Source organism: Pteropus medius, unplaced genomic scaffold (genome assembly GCF_902729225.1).
Source record: "Pteropus medius unplaced genomic scaffold, Ma_sr-lr_union100, whole genome shotgun sequence".
In the NCBI taxonomy this organism is placed as follows: Eukaryota; Metazoa; Chordata; class Mammalia; order Chiroptera; family Pteropodidae; genus Pteropus; species Pteropus medius.
Window position 1 is genome coordinate 2653451 of NW_024351732.1, and position 12008 is coordinate 2665458.

Genomic DNA, 12008 nt, shown 5'->3' on the forward strand with positions numbered 1-12008 from the left:
TAGCTGTGGGATGTTTAGATGAGATAGTTCTGAGATTATCAGAGAGTTTGACTAAGATCAGATGATGAATCGCTGAGAAACTGACCAACTCATTCTGGCCCCTGCCTACCTCTTCAGCCTGATTTCACTGTTTACTGTTTATTGTCTGGGGTTCAGCCCCACTGGCCTTAGATCATTCTCCGACATCTCTCAGGATTTTCCCTCCCTTAGGACATTTGCACACTGCCTGGGAGTCTTTCATGCAGCCTTCTTCATCCAGGCGATGAGTACTCCTTCAGATCTGGCCTCCAGTTTTACTTTCTCGGGAAAGATGTCTCTGACCCTCCAATGAAATCTGTTCTATTGTGCATCTCCTCCGTCCCCATACGCTTTCCACTTATGCCTTGCCTTAGCTGATATTTGTGAGTACAGTCACTCTGCCACTATTCTGTCACCTCTAGCAGAAATTCTGTCATACAATGAGTACTTAGCAAGTACTGAATGAAAGAAGACAAAAACTAGTATTTATTCAATATCTATAAACCCTGCTGCTCGCTCGCTCGCTCTCTCTCTCTCTCTCTCTCTCTTTCTGTATGTGTGTATATTCAAAAGTTGTTTTGTTTTTCCCCACTTAATCCTAAACTAAACTCTTTGAGGTTGGTGAAATTATCCCTATTTTACAATTAGAGTTGTGATGTAATTGGGTTAACTGAAGTTAATTTCCTTAAAGGAGCAGTATGTCCTCACATCATCATTTATTGTGTGCATTAGCCTCTCTGTTAACCTACAGCCTCCAAATTCTACCCAGAAATAAAGTAGTAATTTCATCATCTGAGGTCTTAACCCATCTGTGGGGCTTCCTTTGCTCATCCCTGCACCAGAAGCAGGAGAGTCTAGGCCGTTTCCCTGTTAATTTCCATTTAGCTAGTTAGATTCTTCTAATTTGTCACTAACATTGCTTACTTGTCTGTCTCCCCCGTTTATACTTTGACACCCTTAAAAACTGATTTTTGTCCTGTTCACTGTATTACTGTTGCCTCTCAAGGATCTGGTATACAACAGGGACTAAAAGTATAGCCAGGGTGGCTTTATATAAGACAGTTTTAAAATTATCAGAAATGTTCATTATAAGATTATGAACTACAGAGAAACTGAGTCTGTCACCTGTCTACCTTTAAAATGAAATTAAATAGCCAGATAATATTGATCAATTTATATACATGTATTGAGTACTTACTATGTGACAGGCACTGATCTAGAATCTGTGAATATAATTACCAACCAAGTCCAAGTTCCTGTTTTCATGAAGCTTATGCTCTAGTGGAAGTTCAGAGCTGCAAGATGACAGAGCCAGCTGTCAAATTTAGGTCCGTTTGTCTCTGAAGCCTTTTACAGGCTGCCTGCCGCTCCCTAATCTAGACTTCAAAACAAATATATTTTGTCTGATGATCACATTCAGCCTAATTTAAGCTTTGGGTGTTACTCCTTTCCTGAGAGTACTCTTATCAGTTAGTAAGGTGACCCAACCTTTCTTGCCATCTTGACAAGAAAACTTTGCTTCATTCTCGCCCCCTCCATTATTCCTTTGCTGTTTTAGCATCTATTGTTGTTCCAAAAGCAACAAACATACCCTCCTTATAGTTCAACAAAACATCCCAGCTACAGAAGAATTTTTGTGCTTTTTGTCTTGAAAAGTAGTACCTTTTACTTCATGTATTATGGAGTCCAGCCTAAATGCAGTCAATTTGTCTGGTGTAGTCTTTTTGTCATAAGCCTGATTTCTAGAGCTTTGGTTACTTATCCTCCAAAGTCCACATTCTTTTTTTTTTTTTTACCCAGAGATTTAATAATCCCCCTTTTAACACTGTCCTTTAAGCCAAATTCACAGAAGGTGCTTCGTCTATAAATGCTGTTTTTTTTTTAATATACATTCATATACATTTATGCTGTTTTCCTTTTATATACATTTATAATTTCCTTTTTATACATTTATATACATTGATACTGTTTCTATTACCTAATTTATTTTCCTACTCAGAGCTCGTGTTCTTAAATGCCCTGTTTTGTTTTAAAAAATACACTACCTGTATTGCTCTTTCTTCTCTCATTGACCATTGCAAAAATCATCAAGTTAGTCCCATTGTAAAAAAAAATAATAATAATAATAACAAAACAAAACTTACTTTCACTGATTTTCGTATCTCTAATACTTTCCCTCAGAGCTCTGTAGGGGACAGCTCTAAACTTCTACAGACTTCCGTTACCTGTGCTAGAGTTTGCTAAGGAATAAATCCTCACAAGCATTTCTATGATTTTAGTTCATCCATTTAGCTTCCTTGGTATCTCTCTTTTCTTCACTTTTGGCATTTTTCTCGATCCTTTTCTGCTTATCAGTTCCTGCAGGCCCAGTTAATCCAAGACTCAACTTCCTCAAACACAGCCTCCTCTGCAAATCATCCTCCATCTTCCCTGTTGAGTTCACTGCCCCACCTCCTTCCGGATTTTCTTTGTGAATTGGAGTCAAGGCTGAATTTTGTAAGGCAAATCTTCCTTCGGAAGGTGCTTCCATTTGCTACTTTAATATTGTACTCTTTGCTGAGAACTTGCTGTTATATTTCTCTTCACTGCTTGCTGAAATTTAACTTCACTTTTATTTTTATCACTAAAGCCCTTCTATTGTCTTCTCCTTCAGGCTCAGGAATATTTCCTGTGCTCTTTGGGGAAGGTGTTCATATGCACCTCAGGAGTCTTAACCTCAGAGTTTTTCTTGCTGCTTTTTATAAATTTTCCAGAATCTTTTGGATATTTATTCCTCTTTCCCGCAAGGGTGAAATAGCTAGTCCCTTTTTGTAAGGGCACAGCTGTGTTCATTTTCACATCATCTTTTTTTTTTTTTTTTTTTAGGATTATGCATTACAGTCACCTTATATTACATCCATGCTATATGTTTTCCTAATTACAGGAACAGCTGTTGTTCTTAAGAAAGCTTGAAAATAACATTTAAGAATTATTTACATGCGTTATTTTATTTAATTTCAAAATAACCCTATGGCATATTAATCTTATGCTCATTTTATAGACTGAAAAATACAGACTTTTTTTTTTTACTAGAAATATTACAAAGGCAATATGAACTATTTAACCCCAGGACTTTGAATTTTTAAAAAAATTTAGTTTGGTTATTCTTTCACTTACTTGAGTAGCTAAATATTTCAGATAGTGTGCTATGTACGTTCTGGGAAAACATTTAAATAAATTCTCTGCTTAAAATGTACTCAACTTTCATGGAGATACTGAAATATAAATAATGTCGATTCATGTGATAAATAAAACTATGTGATAAAGAATTATGGGAATATAGAGGTGACAAAGTCATATAGAGAAGTAGAGAAACTTCATAGAGGAGCATATCTTTGAACTGTGTATAAAAATAAATAAGCATATGCAATATGGAAAGGAGATGAGAGTTGTTCCTGTTGCAGTAATGTATGCTATATGCAAAGGTAAAAGATATAAAAGAGCATGATGTAATTAGGGAAAGGAAAGTAGTACAATTGAATCAAGTATAGATTCTGCGAGGTGAGAAGAAAGACTAAGTGGGCAAAGTAAATTAGGAATAGAGTATATCTATCCAGAGTTTGAGCTCTATTCAAAAGTGATTGCAGATAAACTCTGGAAACTTGATAGGTTAACCTGGAAATCTATTTGTTGGAACATTCCAACACTTGTAACTGAATGTTCTTGTTTAGTGGTGGTTGATGGTCTTTTGGCTGCATGATTTGTTGGAGCTCAAACTGAAGCCGACTCTGCCATCTTCAACTCCCTGGATAGTGACATCGAGCCAGCCGGGGGAAAGGAAAAGTGATGGTAGAGGTTAGGACAGGAGGTTTTTATAAGCCAGTCCTGGATATTCGGCACTCTGCCCATATTCTATGGTTAGAACTAAAGTACAAGGCTCTTTCTACCTGAAAGGGTCACTGGGAAACAGAGTGGAGCTGTGTGCCCAGGATAAAAGTTTGTTCCAGCAATGTAAAAATTTTAAGGTGATGGAGGCTTTCAAGTAGGGAAAATGACATCTGGATTCTGATTTAGATGAAGAAAACCAAGAAAACAATTTTGGAGGAGATACCGCAAGTTTAAGTTTGTATACATTGAGTCTGAGACGGCTTTAGCATAGGAATATGACAGGAGGTTAAACCTGGAGCTTGGAAACACTTAATTATGAAACCTTTGAGAAGTAGCCAAACAAACGTGAGATAGTTAAAATCACAAAAATTGATTCTTTAACTAGGAATAGTGAATACGGTAAGGAGAGAAAAGAGGAGAAAGTGTAACTTAACAAGTCCTATTTAAATAATTAAAGAAAAATGAATCTTAAAAGGGCATTAATTGTTAAAAAGTAGTAAGAAAACTAGGATAGAGCAGTGTCATCAAAGCCAAGGGAAGAGATGGTTTCACAGGAGGATTTATTCAACAGCATAAAATACAATCAAAAGTCAGATAAGAGAAGGACAAGACAATGAGATTATTAATTAGAGGTTTTTAATAGCCTGTGAATAAGCAGTTTCTGTTAAGCTGTTGGTGTAGAAGTTAGGATGCTGCGATTTAAGGCAACAGTGGGAGAGAAATATATAGAAACAAAATATTGACTCTTCCAAGAAATCTAGAGAAGAAGAGAAAAAAGAGACAGTGACTTTAGGGAGAATGGGGTTGAGATAAGGTTTTATTTTGAATTTTTTAAAGATAGTAGCTATTTGAACAAGTCTGTAGGATCAAGGGAAGGAGCCAATGGCAGAGGTTTGAAATATCCAACAGACAGAATAATTGATGGAGCAGTGCTTTAGAGGAGAAAATGTTGCAAACATCGGTAGAGGCATCAGCTTTAGAAAGAAAACGTCGATACCTTCTTTTGGAGAGGCATAAAGAAAGAAAAGTTTAAAGAATACATGCATTTTTAGGCCAGAGGGAATATGGTTCAGAAACTCAAGTTCTATAGTTATTTTCCCAAAGAAGTAGGAAAGGCAAGGTCTTCTGATAGAAAAGAGTGAGAGGAGAGTCGATAGCTAGACAAAATGGAAAGGGTTCAGAGATTCATGGTTAAGGTTAGGAGGCAAACATGGTCGTGTGAAAAACTTTCTGGCCATCATCGAAGGCCCAGCCAGGATGGATGTTATATAATGTCACATGTCTTGAGAAAAAAAATCCACCCTCTAAGGCTACATCCTTTGGCCTCTGCCAATCAATCAAATATGATATGCCCGACAGGCAAATGGACATAACCTTGGCTATTTCCCTGTTTCTTTCTTCTTCCAAATGCCGATTTGGGGGTAATTCTTACATCCTGGCTATACTAAGTTGGAGGAGGAAATTCAGGTCTGTTTCTCAAATCTGTAATTTAGCTTTTTCTGCAGATGCATTAATAAAAGCATTAGTGATTTCATTTCTTGTGCAATGACAATACTCATTTTCTTCAAGATATTTACTTGCTAGCTCATGCTTAAAAAAAAATACTAGCTCAAAAGTAGTGTACCTTATCACCTGGGATGCTGAGATAAGGAAGGAAATTGACGTGGGTAAAATTGGGACGAAGAAGTAAACTTTGATTCCTCCTTAGCTTGGTCCTTAGAGGGATGGGGGATTCAGACATTTGTCGTGTATTAACAGAACCACTATCTCAGACATGGTTGAGATGGTTACCAATACCAAGAGAGTCCAAGCCGATTCTTAGTTGACCTAGGCTGTCATAACAAAATACCATCGACTGGGTGGCTTAAACAATAGAAATGCATTTCTTCGTGGTTCTGAAGACTAGGAGTTTAAGATCCATATCTCAGCAGAACTGTGTCTGATGCGGACTCTCTGTTTGGGTTACAGATGGCTGCCTTCACTGTGTGCTCATGTGACTTTTTCTTTGTAGGTATGCAGAGATACAATGAGTAAACTCTGTGGTGTCTTTTATGGGATCAGTGCCCTGCCCTTATGACCTCATTTAACCTCACCTGTTTCCTTAGATGCCCTATCTCCCAATAAAGCCACAGTAGGGGTGAGAATTCAACTTATGAATTTAGGGGAACACAAACATTCAAATCCATAAAACCAGCCAACAGAGAAAAGCAAGAATCCCTAAGGAAGGCAGTCATCAGCATAAAGAACACATTATCAGTATGATTTAATAATTTCACTTTTAACTGGGATCCTAGTTGGTCCTTGGGTCGTTTGGAAATCGCCGAGATGTACAAAGAATGTCATGACCTAATTCAGGTAGCTTTTCCAACACAGAATAAGAACCTGGTACAAGGTCATGAGAATTTTGTGAGACACAGCCAAGCCCATACTAGGGAGGCAGGAGTTACTGATATAGAGCTCCTGGGACCAGGACTGAGTAGACCTGGATGGGTTTGCATTTAGTCACGTTAGCTGGAAGAAGAAGGGACTTACTTACTATGGCTGTGTTGCTTTCTTCAGCGTATTCCCCACTTTTGAGTAAACATGGGAGAAAGAATGGGAAGATTGAAAATTGAGTCAACTGCTTAAGATCAGCCAGTGATAGCAGTGGGGCTAAAACCCAAGCCCCTAACTTTCCAAGTGTCATACTTCCTTTGCTGATATTCTCTTGCATTTTAACTTGAAAGTGAGATTTGACATTGTCTAAGGGGAACAGAGATTCTATCCCTGTTTTATGTCTCTGAATTACTGTTTGAGACCTAAAACAACTTTTGGGATGGTGATAAGAGCTCATAATCTTGGAGCACTTATTATGTGCCACATACTTCCAGTGTAAGCTATCATTTAATCCCCCGAACAACCCTGTGTAATAGGCTCCATTACTATTTTTATTTTATAGATGAAGGAAGAAAGATTTAGAGGAGAATGAGATGTCCTAGCAAAGAAGTAGCAAACCCAAGATCCAAACCCAGCTTGACTAGAGTAAAAGAAAAGATTATAACTAGGAAACCTATGCGCCTGTTAGAAACTAGTTGTTCTCATAGAGCAGAAGGGGATAATTTAAATCTTTATTAGTATCTTTGCAACATTTATTCTATGTGAATATGTCATTTGACCTTAATCATCTGAAGGTAATGCACATTTTCCTAAATGATAAATAAAACAATAATAAAAAATGTATTCTCCTTCCTTCCCACAGACAGAATTTCAGAAACACATACTTCACAGAGGCAAAATTAGGAGCCCTTCTCTAAAAGAATGAACAATTCAGAGTTCTATGATTGCCTGAAATAACGCCCTGATTCAAAGAAATGCAACTGGAGGCTTAAAGAGAATAGAAGTTGAGATGCACAGTTGGTCTCTTTTCCTCCCCATCTTAGAGAGTTTCAATTATCCTTAGAGACACATGGCCATGCTGTGCTAAGTAATAGCCTCAGAATTTCAAGACTCCTTCTCATAGCCCATCTTTACTACTGACTCATTGCATGATTTGCTAAAACCAGGTTTGCTCACACACTGAGATGAGCCAAGGGAAATAACACTCCTTGTAATTTTTATGGCTGAGAACAGACAACCGTGATATCTCGGCAATAAGAAAAGAATGCTTAACAACAATCAGTTTAGTATTGCAGTCAAATAAAACTTACAACAAGAAATCATCTGACACATAGTTAATGATATGCTTCGTCATTATTTGGCTGCCTTATAATTTGACTTAAATGATGAAGAGTTTGTGTAAATTACTGTATTTATTAGCAATGGCTTTCTCTTAATGTTTCTCTGCTACTTTAAAGTTTACAATGCACTTTACCAAAGATTATCTCATTATCTCACATGGGAAGATCTAACAAGCTCAGTAAATTTTCATTTAATTTAAATCACTCAAAACCATGTTAGAAAAGCTAGATAGGAATTACTAACATCTTTTATGGATGAAGAAGCTGACTTCAGATGTAGACACACAACTGCTTTTTCACTGGGCCAAAGCTAGAGCCAATATCATTTGACTTCCAGTGATGGCTATTCTTTTTTTATACCACATAGGCCAAACATAGCATTTCTGATAGCATCAGTGCTGGGTGGAGGAAGAGGCTGGGAGAATGGGTGGGACTGAATTAAAAAGGTAGCTTCTCAGATGTCCCTCTAAAGTTTAGTTCCCTTTATCTCCTTCAAGTGACATGTCTTTCAATTCCTTGGGGCAGAGCTCCTCTTTATGTTTCTGGAGATTTTAGAGGAAAAGGGAGAGAGGGAGAGATAGGAGGTGGGGAGGTGGAGGAAGTAGAGGGAGAGATACAACACATCCACCTCTCAGAATACTACTACTACCTGTTCATAGTGGAAAGAACACTGCATTTTTTTGTATTGTTCTTTGTAGTTTTTAGAGCACTCTCTGTAGGGAAATGGCAAAAGTTGGATCAGCTTATCTTGTCACAGGAGGCTTTTCATTACCTGACCCTTGCCCACTTCCCAAGTATCAGCTCCTGTGCTCTTGCACGTGTTCTCTGCTCCAGCTGCACAAAACAGACTAACAACAAAACTCGAAGGTATTAAGCTATTTTGTGCCTCCATCGCCTTGCACTTGCTGTTCCCTTTGCTTTGACTGCCTCTCCTCTATTCTATCTAAAGGCTTCAGTTCTCCTTCAGTCCTTAGCCATCAGGGCCCCCCCGGTGGGGGGGGGCGGTTTAAGAAACACTGTGTCTAAGCTCCATCCTAGGCCAGTTATATCTGAATCTTGGGGGGTGAGCTTGGACATCTATAAAAAGTCTCTCTGATTTCAGTGCCTGTGAGGGTTGAAAGCATTTTTCATATCTCTGACTTATCCCATTAGATCTTCAGCTGTTCAAAGGGATGGAGTATTCAATTTTGTATTTTCAGAACCTAATGTGGGTCAGACTCACTTACTAGGTTTTCATTTGTCTCAGAAACAGGGCTGGTTGGGCATGCCAAGGGATGCTGGAGTTTCACACCCCTCTAAACAAAGACACTTCTGTATTGTGTCTTCAGATAAGCTGTAAAATGTGTCAGTGCTCCACCTCTGGCAACGTTGGGTAACACCTTCTGGTTCACCTGTTCTGACTTCATTTCTTCGGTCTTTCCTCTTGGTTCCCTGAGACCCAATGTGTTTCCATTTTGGCTCCTGCCCTCTGTCTAGCCCACATAACTTACGCTGCCATGTCCACAACTGCTCTCAGTAATTGATGATGGCTCTATTTTTCACTTAGCCTGAACATGGCCTCAGAATCTTTTTCAACCCAGAAACCTAAGATGCCAGTTCAAATAAATCAGAGTAGGTATATGAGTCAAAATCTATTTGTGTTCCCTGACCTAGACCCTTGAGTTGATGACAGGGATTTGGGTCTAGCTATTCTGCCTGGTCAATTTCCTCTGGTATTGAACTTCCAATATCCCCTGGCTTTAGTTCTACATTTATAGAAAAGAAGCATACTGTCCTGTGCTTCCACCTGCTTTAGACCGAATGTTTGTGTTCCCCCCAAATTCATATGTTAAAACATCCCCAATTTTGAGAATGCATTATAAGCATTCTAATACAAATATCAATACCTGAGAATCTTGCTATCAGGAAACTGTCATACCTGTAGTCATTACTGTCTCATGTCAGGAAGGATGCATGGAGGTAAGACAAAGGACAAGCCATCCCTAGCCCCAGAGTCCACAGTCATCCTTTATCATACTGGCTTCAGAAGCTAACAGGCTGATTTCACGTGTCATTCTGAATCAGAGGTAATTCCCTAGCTTCTATTGAGCCGAATTCCCAGCCTGTCTTTTACTCCCTATTTGAACCTCAAATACTTGCACACTCAGATTTTGTTCCTTACTATTGAATGATGGCAACGTTGGATCCTGATTTCATAAGGATTGTGTGCAGTGGACTTTTCTTCTGTGTTGCCTTTCTGATTTTGGTTTAGAGGAATCTACTCTTGGCATCTGCTCTTCTGAACAGAAGCTTGTAACTACATCTGTGCAGGGCTCACCTTCTTCTGGGTACCTTCCCCCACTCTATCCATGTGGTTGGCTGAGAGAGTGGCCTTGTGTGTCCACTGTGACCCATCCTGTGGTCACAGATGACGAGTTGTGAGAGGGTAGGGGATAGCCTACTTGATCCAATCTTGTTCCCAAGATTATGGAAGTGGAACTAAGAGATTTTCCTCTTAGACTCATTAGTCCCTTAAAACAGAAGTAAATTTACATCAAGAACTGTTAGGTGTAATGTTTTTCTAAAACAGAAAAATCAGAAAAAGCACCAGTGGAGTTGGGGGTTCATAAAAATAGAACAAGTAAGCAGACATCAAAGAAGCACAAAGAAAAGAGAAAAGAGAGACAACTATTCACATTTTTGTCTCCAGCTGGTCCAGAGAGGGGAGTCAAGATTCATTTTTTCTTATAATGAATATCCCACTCCCTGAGCTCCACATTGAACAGACTTTCATATCACCACGCACTGAAATGTCATCTTTGTCATAAATCGATACTTTTATATGTCTAGTTCTGGATTCCCTCTTTTGGTGCATTTATCTATTTGCTTATCTTTGCACTGTCTGAAAATTACTCATTATGGAAATCTTGATATCTAGTAGATTAAGTCTTCCAGTTTTGGCTCTTTTTATTTTACATACATCTTATTAGCAGCTTATTAATTTTCACCACTAAGAGCCTAATTTGATTTGGATTGTATTGAATATATAAATCTATAAAGAGAAAATTTAAATCTTTATAATAGTCTTATAATTCCAAAACATGGTATTTCTCATGATTTAGTTCTTTAATTTTTCTTAATCATACTTTATAGTTTTTAACATAACAGTTTGTACCTTGTTTGGAGACTTATTTCTTGTTTTTTTGATACTATTGGAAATGTATTTTTAAAAGTAAAATACCCATAATCTATTTTTTACAAGTATTTAGAAATACAGGTGATTTAAAAACATACTTTGTATCCAACCACCTCATAATATATACTTATTAGTTGTACTAGTTTTTCTGTATATTCTTTTGGATTTTTATGTGCATAATCATATCATCTATGAATAAGACAGTTTTATTTCATCCGACCAATTCCTTTTATATCATATCTGCTACAAATGATAATAATAAGCATTCTTGTCTCTTCATTCTTCAGTGGGAAAGTGTTCTGTATTTTATCATTCAGTATGATGTTTGCTATGTATTTTTGGGGTAAACTTTGTTAATCATATACCTCTAATCTCAGTTTTCTTAGAGGTTGTATCATGGATGAGTGTTGATTTTTATCAGATGATTTTTTCTGTAGCTATTGAGATTATTTTATATATGTTTAATCTGTTTGTGTAGTGAATTGTTGATTTTGAATCCTTTTATTTTTATTTTTTATTTTTTTTAATATTTTGTTTTTTTAACTATAGTTGGCATACAATATTATGTTAGTTTCAAGTGTCCAACATAGTGGTTAGACATTTATAAAACTTATGAAGCGATATTTTTATTTTTTTACAGTTGATGTTTAATATTATTTTATGTTAGTTTCAGATGTACAGCATATTGGTTAGATATTTATATACTTTACAATGTGATCCCTCCTAGTAAGTCTAGTACCCATACAACACCATACATAGTCATTACAGTATTATTGACTGTATTCCCTATGCTGTACTTTACATCCCTGTGACTGTTTTGCGACTACCAATTTGTACTTCTTAATCTTTAGATTTTGATTTGAATCTTAAACTGTGTATTCTCGAAATAAACCAAACTAAGTCATGGTATATTATCTGTCTCATATTATCGCTGGTCTTGATTTTTCTAACCTCCTTGTCTTCTCTCCTTTCTTCCCTCCTTCCATGGTTTTCTTCCTTCTTCAAGAAGGTTTGCAGGTGATTTCATTAGAGAAGAGGCTTATACTTTTCATTTAATGTTCTTGTCAACTTTTAAAATGAAGATTAGGCTGACTTTATAATAAGACTTGGGATGTAGAAATCTCAGTGTATTTATTTTTTTAAAGGTACATTGAATCATCAGGCAGATTCACTGTGGGAAAATAATACAACATAACAGCAAAATGCTGTAAAGAGCATTGAAGGCAGTTTAT